Genomic DNA, 10,340 nt, shown 5'->3' with positions numbered 1-10,340 from the left:
AGTTCGGTATCCAAATGATATATTTTAAATGTTTTAAAAATTGAAATAACAGGTGTCTATCTACTTTCTAGTTTTGTTTTGAGTGGAGGGGGTCAAGGCCTTGTTCTGCGTGTGGAGCACTGTGTGATTTTCTGTGTTACCTTTCTTCCACAAACTTAGTAGGGCACCATCTAGTATTTCCAATTATCATTTCTTGAAAATGGCCAAAGAACTTTGTACTCAGATTGTTACAGAAGAGTTCAGCTCCTTCTGGATCTTTACAGTTTGAGTATTGTGTCTGCAGCACCTAATCTGATAGCAGAATTTTCTTCTCTCCTATTTTGTGACTTGCTTTTATTTAGCCTTTTCGCAGAGCGTTCATCTTCTTCAGTTTAGCTCGTGGAGAAACCCTGGGTTTGTCTTGTCCTTGCATTTAATCAATTAACATTTAAATTATTTAGTGATGATAATGCACTGAACTGGCAGGAGGAGAAGTGTACAGAAACAGCAGACTGGCTTCTCTGGGGCATTTGACATGCCACAGCCATCTATCTGTGTGTTTTATAGAGGGAGAGCTGACTGTTTTCAAGCAGTCCTTGGCCTTACATCTGCACATGTTCAAAACTCACTTCACTTAATGCAGTCTCATTCAACTGTTTACTACCTTTATGTGCTCAACAAAATGCCCGCCTGTCTGTCTTTTCAACCCTGGCATTTTCTTTTGTCTTGCGTGGCTTTGCAGCATTCTTGCTTTAAAAGAAAAAGAAAACAAAAACAACAACAACAAAAAACAACACTCTGTCCAGCTATATTCTTTCTTATATAGAGCACTATTGAGGAGGATTATATAATCAACCCTTTTGGTAGGAGGAAGCATTTTGTGATAGGAGTCTGAAGTGGAGAATGGCCCTTGGAGGCATAGTACTGCCCTTCCCATTCATGTTCTTTGTCTCGGGCTCTGCTTCCAGGGGACCAACCCCGCCAAAGATGGGGATTTGTGGAGTGTTTCCAGGAGGAAAGTGTGAAGAAGTGTGGGAGCAGGATGGGGCAGGAAAAGGAGCTGAGCAGGGATGTGGCTTCATGTGAAGGCTCAGCCTCATTTGCTGGGAGGCTCTGGACCACAGAATGTTTCTTGCCTTGAAGCCACCACTGGGGCAGGGAGTAAGGGAAAGAATGTAACTCCCAGAACCACAGATTTCATCACCTGAGGGCAATCCTCTGAAGAAGGTGGCAGTAGCTGAGCAATGTGTGCATGAAACCTGAACTAGTAGAAGTGATCATAGGGGATCTGGGCAGGAGATTAATGGTCTGCTAATATACAAAATATGCGATATTAAATGTGTGGCATTTCTAAAATAGTGACTTAAAAAATTTTTTTTTAATGTTTATTTATTTTTGAGAGAGGGAGACACAGAGTGCGTGAGTGAGGGAGGAGCAGAGGGAGACACAGAATCTGAAGTGGACTCCAGGCTCCGAGCTGTCAGCACAGAGCTGGACGCAGGGCTCTAACTCACGAACAGTGAAATCATGACCTGAGCCGAAGTCAGATGCCCGAGAGACTGAGCCACCCAGGTGCCCCCAAATAGCAGCTTTTATTGGACCCGAATTATGAGCCTTCCTAGGTTTTCTTGGCTTTACCTATTTTCTGGGCTGTCCACTCGTTGCACAAAGAGAGCCCTCACTCTAACATCACTGCCCCATTTCTAAATGTCAGCAACTGTATCTGCCTTCCCGGGGGAAGGCTAACTTCTGTATGCCCACCACTGTACCCACCACAGTGTGAGTTTCAACAACCACAGTCCAGACGTGAGTCTCCAGGGGAAACTCACAGAAGCTGCGGTTTCCCCTGCCCTGTGTTCCCAGACTCAGTGAGGTATGACGTCTGGCTTCCTTAGTGGCTGTCCTGAGGGACCAGGTGCACAACCAGAAGGAACATGGGAGTGAAAACCTCATGGGAAAACCCATAAGTGAGTTCCTTTTCTTCTTCTTCTCTGATGGATTGTCCTGAGGTGCTGTGATTCTGTAGAGGATGCCTGGAGATTGTCCCTTGTGACTGAGCAAGTGGCTCTGTTTTCTGTTCTCAAGCTGTGGTCAGCAAGACAAGACAAGCAAGACAACTGTCACCCCCTATCTACCTTCCCTTCTTCCTAGTTTCACCTCCCTTTTCCTTCAGTCTTCCTGGCCTGCCACTGCCCCTCCACATCTCCCCCCCAAATGTACTAGTGTGCACCTTAACCCAGTTACAGAGACCTACTCCTCCATCCACAAAAACAACAAAACAGAAACCTAAACAGAGCCTGAAACCAAGCACCCCTAGAGATTCAAAGTTTCAACCCAATGTATCCTCAAGGGGTGGATTTTCATTGTACAACATCAGGGGAGGTTTTTTTGAGTAAAGAGTGGGTAATACTAACATTGTTCTTTTGTTCTTGGTTCCATCTTAACAACGTCAATCCTATTAAAATCTAAGTGGATGCTAAGGAGAAATCCCTAGGATGCTACAAAGAGTTTCCTTTTGTTATGACTTTCATGAATTGGCTCAGAGCCAAGAGCACTTTGAAGAGGCATTGAATTTAAAACCAATGCTGAGGAGTCTTTAGCACCCTGGAAGCGGCTTTTCCTGAAGGAATTCGTGAAGGGAACTGGCACAATGCAAGGGATGTAAAACATTCCTGTTTTTCAAAAAAAAAAAAAAAAAAAAAAAAAAGAGCATTGGCTTGAGATGTGGCTCAGGTCCTATTTTGGCCAGCAGTTATGAGGCCAGGACTGGTCTTGAGTGTTACTGATGTGCAGGCTAGAGAGTCTGGCCTGAACACAAGTGAAGTTAGTCATTGTTGTCACAGTTAGTGCTGGTGGCTGCAGTCAGTGTGGTCTGTAGCTGTGAAGATGGGTACTGGGGTAGTCATTCCGTTCTCTTTGTTTTATGCTTGTAGAATGGCTTCAATTTTCTCTTCTGTCTGATTAGTCTTAGCATCTGGATTTCTTTTTGCCATGTTCCATTACAGAGACTGCCTCTTTTTGCCATTCTCCCCCACATCTGGAATCCAGCCAAAACGTACCAGAACAAGATGCTTCTAACATTTGAGCCCTTTTGTAAGGATGCTGATTGCAACTTGGGTGACTTCAGTTTAATCCAAGGTGGAAGATTTCTGCTGCTTTTGGGGAAGGAAATAAATGTCTAAAAATAAAACTTGGGCATAAAAATAGGGCCAGATACTCATTAACTCCCTCACTTAGCTGAATGCTGAAATTATTTCAACAGAGCTAAATCAAGCATTTGTGTAGAAGGGGTTGAGTATGTTTTCTTTTTTTATTCATAGTACTTTATCTTAATGATAAATGGGTTACTGTCATTGTCATTTTATGCAAAAAGCATGAATTTAATAATTTTCAAGAGCCTAATTCTCAGCTCATGCTGACCCTTGAAGTGGAGGATTAGTGTTCACAGGGTTTTGAGAATGTATGTTGTGGGCTCTTATGGAAGAGGCTGGAGGGGCAGGCAGGGCTAGGAGCCAGAGTACACAAGGCTTGGTGGGCTAGGGTTAAAAATTTGGATCCAAGTATGGCGGGAAGCCACTGGAGAGATTTAATTAGGAGGATATCATAGAATGATTTATATTTTAAAAATATGACTCTTGGCTGCTGAATTGACAGTGGATTGTAAGGAGTAACCAGGCAGATATTTTAGATATCCAGGTAAGAGAGGATAGTGACTTTGGAAGAGATAGTAATAGCAGAGTTGGGTAAGTGCACAGATAATGGAGATTTATCGAATCCAATAGCAAAAACAACAACAACAACAAAAACCAAAAACCAAAAAACAAACAAAAAAACAAGACTGGCAGCACTTTTGGGTAATTTTGTTGTCTTGTCTGGGCTGAGGCAGGGAGCAATGGTAAAGGGAATAAGGCAAAAGTCAAGGGCTCATGTTGATTCTGTGCTGCCTATAAGGCATCTGTCAAATGGGCAGCTGAATATATGACCTTGATTCAGTAGATGCGTTTGAAAATCCTTCACATACAGATGACATTCAGAGCCATGGAATAGAAGAACTCACCTAGGGAGAGAGTGTAGAGAAAGTATAAGACTTGAGAACTTTCCATATTTTCACATAAATTGGGAAAGCAGAGGAGGAGGAGCAGTGAGGAAGGAAGAACCAGGAAAAAGAGTTGGGCTGGAAACAAGCCAAGAATCTTCCAGGAGAGAGGTAACTGCCAATTATGTTGAATGCTGCTCTAAGATTGGATAAGATGAGGACAAATTATATCCACTGTTTTTGGCAACATGGAAGCCTTTGGAGACATTGGTAGGGGCAGTTTATGGCATGTCACACAGACAGAGGCCAGAGTGGATTGAGGAGAGACAGTAAAGGGGAAATGAGGGTGGCTCTTTAAACAATTATTTCAAGAAGTTAATAAGAGCTAAGAGATAGGTAGGTAGCTAATCAAGAGCCAGAGGAGAATACAATGGTCTTTCTTAATGTTCTTACGCTAGAGCTTATTGGGGTATTTATACTCATGGTATTGATCTAATGAAGAGAGAGAACCTAATGATACAGTAAAGGAGGGGATATAATTGCAGGGACAAATTTATTGAATGTAAAAAAATATGAGATACAGAGCAAAAGTGAAGGCTTTGGCGTTGTGTAAGAGGAGAAGGGGGGACAGAAAGAGAAGACACAGCTCTTAATGGGTTGGTTGAATTGATGTAGGGGGTGAGGGAGTATCCATAATAAATTATAATTCACGAAGCCAGAGCATCAGCTGAAAGAGACATGGGAAAAAGGGATGTTGGAAATTTCCAGAAAAGGTAGCAAATATTGGAGTCATTAGAAAGAATGAGAAAGTGAATCCAAACAGAGTGGACATAGGATGTCCCAAAGTTACATTAAGCAAGGTGGATTTGAGTTAATTATTACTTGGAAAGCAATAATTCTTAATTCTTTTTTTTTAAGTAGCCTATAAAGGTAAAAAATATTACATATTTACATATGCTCATGCAGAAAATGAGTTTAGTGATTACTTGTAATCTTAGTATTCAGAAATAATCATTGTGCTACATCTTTTCATACATTATACATGCAAATACATCTACAGGAAAAATATACAAAGGCCTTATTTTCTTTTTTTTTTAATGTTTATTTATTTTGAGAGAGACCGATAGATAGCAGGAGAGGGGCAGAGAGAGAGAGATAATACCAAGCAGGCTCTGCACTGTCAGCACAGAGCCCCACCTGGGGCTTCATGCAGGGCTTGAACTCATGAACTGTGAGATCATGAGCTGGGGAAATCAAGAATCAGACGCTTAACCGACTGACCCACCCAGGTGCCCTAAAGGTCTTATTTTCATAACTAATACTATTTTACAAGTTTTTGCTTTGCCAAACATCTTATCTATTGCTCTAAGCTATTGGAGTGATAACTTTGTCATATAGTAAACATATTGTTTATTTGTATCTTAATATGTTCTTGTTGCTTTTCCAATTTTTATTTAGATCTATCTATATAAAAATTGTATAGTCCTGTTAAAAAAAGGCCCACATCTTAGTCTGTATACATGATTATTTTATTCTAGAATTTAAAATGCAAAGATGAAACTATAAATTATTCTATCAGGTTTTATTTTGATGTGATGAAGGAGTCAAATTATATTTTTTTAATTTATTTTGAGAGAGAGACTGACAGAACACACACAAGCAGGGGAGGGGCAGAGAGGAGAGACAGAATCCCAAGCAGGCTCTGTGCCATCAGCACACAGCCCCATGCAGGGCTCAAACCCACAAATCTGTAAGATCATGACCTGAGCTGAGATCAAGAGTTGGACACCCAACCGACTTTACCACCCAGGTACCCCTGAATTGTATTTTTTAGAATAGTTTTAATTATTCTTTTTTTAAAACAAAATTTGCTTATTTTTGAGAGAGACAGAGAGAGGGAGAGAGAAAGCAGGGGAGGGGCAGAGAGAGGGAGACATAGAATCTGAAGCAGGCTCCAGGCTTTGAGCTTTCAGCACAGAGTCCAAAGCGGGGTGAGTCCAACTCACCAGCGGTCATCATGACCTGGGCTGAAGTCGGACACCTAACTGAGTGAGCCACCCAGGTTCCCCTAGAATAGTTTTAATTATTCTTAAAGCTCATATCCTACAACAAATTTATGACACAGCTTTTTTAATAGTATGACTCCCAAATGATTTCTTTAAAATTTTCCTTTAGAGGTTTTTTAAAACTAATTATATGCTATTCTTTAAACAAGCTATTTTTTTAGAGAGTAAAAATGATCTATAATCCTATCACCAGAGAAAATCAGTTATATTTTACTTACTTGAATTATATTGTATGTATATACTTTGCCATCTATATTTTCTTGTGTTTTGTGCTTTTTGAAACATTCATTGTAAACCATGATTTTAATGACTGCCTTATGATCTATACTATTACAAGGATGTTTCTAGATTTTGTTTTGTTTTCGTGTGTTATTATATTTTATTTTTTTATTATTTTTTTATTTTTTTAATGTTTATTTTTGAAAGAGAGAGAGGGAGGCACAGAATTTGAAGCAGGCTCCGGGCTCTGAGCTGTTAGCACAGAGCCTGATTGCATGGTTCGAACTCATGAGTGGTGAGATCACGACCTGAGCCAAAGTCAGACCCTTAACCGACTGAGCCACACAGGCACCCCTATTTTTGTATGTGGTTATAAACAATACCATAGTTAACATCATTGGCATTAATGCTTACCTGAATTTGTTTTTAGTATTTTTACTGTAAAAGCAATGCATATCCATTGTAGAAAGCTTTAAACATAACAAAAACTGTTATCCAGAGAACCCCTGTTGACCCTATACCAAATCTTTATTCACTCAACGGCCATTTCTCAGTGCCTACTATATGGTAGGCACTGCTTTAGATGTGATATCTGCTCTGCAGAGTTAACATCCTAGTGTGTATTTAGTGACAAGTCTGTCTCCTATGTGCAGAAATGGGTGTGCTTTTAAAGAGGGATTATGCTACTTACAAGTTACATTGTAATCTGATTTTTCTCCTGTAAAATTAGGAACTTCTTTCCACACCATTGAACCAACTATTACAATATTATCTTTAATGGCTGCAGAAGAATGATTTGTATGGATGTACCGTAGTTTATTTAACTGATCTCCGATAGTCAGACGCTTTCTTTTCCTATTCCTGCTGGCCTTTGAAATCCCTAACATGCATATTTTGCTTGTCTTTGATAGTGTAATTAGTATGACCTCCACACGACATGAAGGCACAGGCAGTGCTATCTGTCATCCTCATCCTTGTACCACCTCTAAGTGGATTTCACGGTGAGTTCCTTTATAATGTAACCAAGTGTTAGTTATTTGTACAACTAGATAGGAACGTGAGCACACAATGCAAGGTGATGGTTTCCTCTGTTGCCATAGCGTTGTGAACCTTTCTAAAAGATCACTTAAAGAGAAATAGGAAACAGACTGGAGATCCTGGATGAAGATTAAAAATGATATTTTCTCCTGTCTACTCTAAGGCTTTTTCTGTTATCTGCTACCAGATATAAAATCACTAGAAAGGCAAGTTTGATTGACTGATGATTGATTTTTTTTTTTTCAAGGGTAAGCTTGGTACTTAGCACTTAACAGCAGGCATTATCCACTTTTCTTGGTCCTGTCATGGGCATTTTTAAATTATCCAATGAGGGGCGCCTGGGTGGCGCAGTCGGTTAAGCGTCCGACTTCAGCCAGGTCACGATCTCGCGGTCCGGGAGTTCGAGCCCCGCGTCGGGCTCTGGGCTGATGGCTCGGAGCCTGGAGCCTGTTTCCGATGCTGTGTCTCCCTCTCTCTCTCTGCCCCTCCCCCGTTCATGCTCTGTCTCTCTCTGTCCCAAAAATGAATGAACGTTGAAAAAAAAATTTAAAAAAAAAATTATCCAATGAAATATTAGAGGTGTTTAGTAGGACAATTTGGGAGGTTGACATAAACCACTCCTTTTCTTTCCCATCTTTCCATGTCTTTCTCTCAGCATAATACCACCACATCCCTCTAGCTCTTTGTACAGAAATAAACTAAATCTGAGGGAGAGAAGTGGGACATAGCGGAGTAGAAGGAGCCCCAGAAAAGGCAGAGGAAAAAGACTGTGACAAGGCCACATGAGCACTCAATTCTCCTGTCTTGGGTAGTCTTGGCCAAGGTCCAAAGGAGTTTACTCCATTGTCTCTACAGCCCTAATTTCCTAAAATCCATAGATAGGGTACACAATCTACCTACAATGTTTTGTGAATTAGTCAAAGAAGCTGGATGCTACCTTCAAGGATTATGGAATGGCTAAATATATTTTCTTTACGAAAACCTTGCTTGTTTTTCTGAATCCATCTGCTTTTCAAAGTCAACTTCTGAAATTAATAGTAAAAAAACTATATGTATAAATATATAGCTCAGGATGATTGGACTTCCACATTTATATCTAGGATGCTATTCCATAGGGACATTTCATTTGACACATATGACCTCCTGAGAGGTGCCCTAAAGCCAAAATAAATGAGTCCCTTCATTTCCCCTTTTGGACCCCTCCTGCCCATGTGCTCCCTTGCTTGAGATTAAGGTCTGCATATTCCTAACAGATTTCCAAATCCAGCATTGTCTTCTACACACTCCAAATATTTCCTAATGAAACCAAGTTAAGTTTGTTCTATTTGTTTAGGGCCTGCTGACTCTAGCTAGCTGAATAAATGGTTTTGTTGTTATTGTAGTAGGTATTAGAAGTAAATGGGTTCATGAAATAAAAGTCAACAGGACTCTTGCATATATAATATACAATTGCAGAAACTCTAACACTAGCTTTGTGACTTGTTTCTAGTAATCAGACTAGCAAGGTTTTTGATGGTATTGTCTTAATTGGCAGGCTGCTGACCGAGGATAATTCTTCTAGGTGGTTCTGATATAGCCCTTGATAAGCACCCATCGCTAATTCTCCTCATAACTGCTCTTGATTTTTAGTTATATTGCTTTTGTCTTCCTCAAATCTTGATAATATTGAGGAAAAGCAAATTGCCATTGGAGGACTTGGTGAAGATGTAATTCTCCCTTGCTTATTTAAGAGTGCGCCTGAAGTAGTAGTTCATTGGAAGAATCAAGAGAGCTATGTGCACTCATACTACAAAGACCATGACTGGAAAGGCAAGATCACAGATACACAAACAGAACATCCCTCTTTCATAGTGAAATGGAAATGCCTCCTTATCATTTAGAAGATTAAGCCTTCCGGATGAAGGAATTTACATATGCTATGTGGGAACAGCATCTAGAAACATCATAAACAAAGTGGTACTAAAGGTGGGAGGTAAGTATGCATGGAAGGCTTTATAAAACATAGCAATAATATCATTCCATGTTTTTCTAAAATATCTCTTTCTTAATTGAATATGCTATGGACTACCTCGCAAGTCAATACAAATCTACCTCATGTTTTAAATGCATGGTATCTCATAGTATAGACATGCTATAACTGATACATCCATTCCTCTACTGGTAGATATTCCAGTGTTTTACATGACAGGTGTTGTGATGAGCATTCTTGTATTTAATAGTGGGAAATGATTTGAAAGAAAAAGTATCAGAAAATTTTAATATATTACTTTGACCCGTTAGTCTTATTAGCATTTAATAGTATCAATCTTAATTTCTGCCCATATGCTATCTTTTAAAATGTTGAATTACTGGCTTAATTTTTGTTTTTTAAGTTTAATATTGTATGCTTTCCTCCTGTCTATATTAACTATATTTATTTATTGGGGGGAGGGGCATTTTCTAGCAGGTTGTTTTATCCAGCGCTTGTTTCTTTTCCCTCTGTCTCATTTAGCTGCTTCAGATCTTGACTCAGAAATCTAAGAATCATGTGTAAACAAAGAATCAAACAGGCTCTGGGTTATTACCTGAAAAGGGCATAGTGCTGCATGAGCTCTAGTTTATATTGGTTGCTCACTGAGGTCATTAGATTTCTATCTAGAATTCTTGCTAGAGAACGAAGATTGCTAGTTGCTAAGTATCTGCACATGCTTTTTTCTTTCACTTGTAGATAACCAGACTGTATCTTAAGTTTCTACAGAGTTTTTGTTTTGTTTTTCCTTTTGTAACTGCCAAGTTTTTCTCATAAAGCTTAGCTCTTCGTTTTATGGGTATTAAAATAATAAGTGTTCTGCACAGATGACTTAAAAAGAAACTGATGCCAGTCCCTCACATGCCCTTCTATCTCCCTCCTAGCTTTCATCACACCTGTGATAAAGTATGAAAAGAGGAACAGAGATAGCTTCTTAATATGCAGTGTGTGAAGTGTTTATCTTCATCCACTTATCACATGGAAAATGGACAAT

The sequence above is a fragment of the Prionailurus viverrinus genome, chromosome C2, assembly GCF_022837055.1.
Source record: "Prionailurus viverrinus isolate Anna chromosome C2, UM_Priviv_1.0, whole genome shotgun sequence".
Lineage (NCBI taxonomy): Eukaryota > Metazoa > Chordata > Mammalia > Carnivora > Felidae > Prionailurus > Prionailurus viverrinus.
This window is presented reverse-complemented; position numbering follows the sequence as displayed.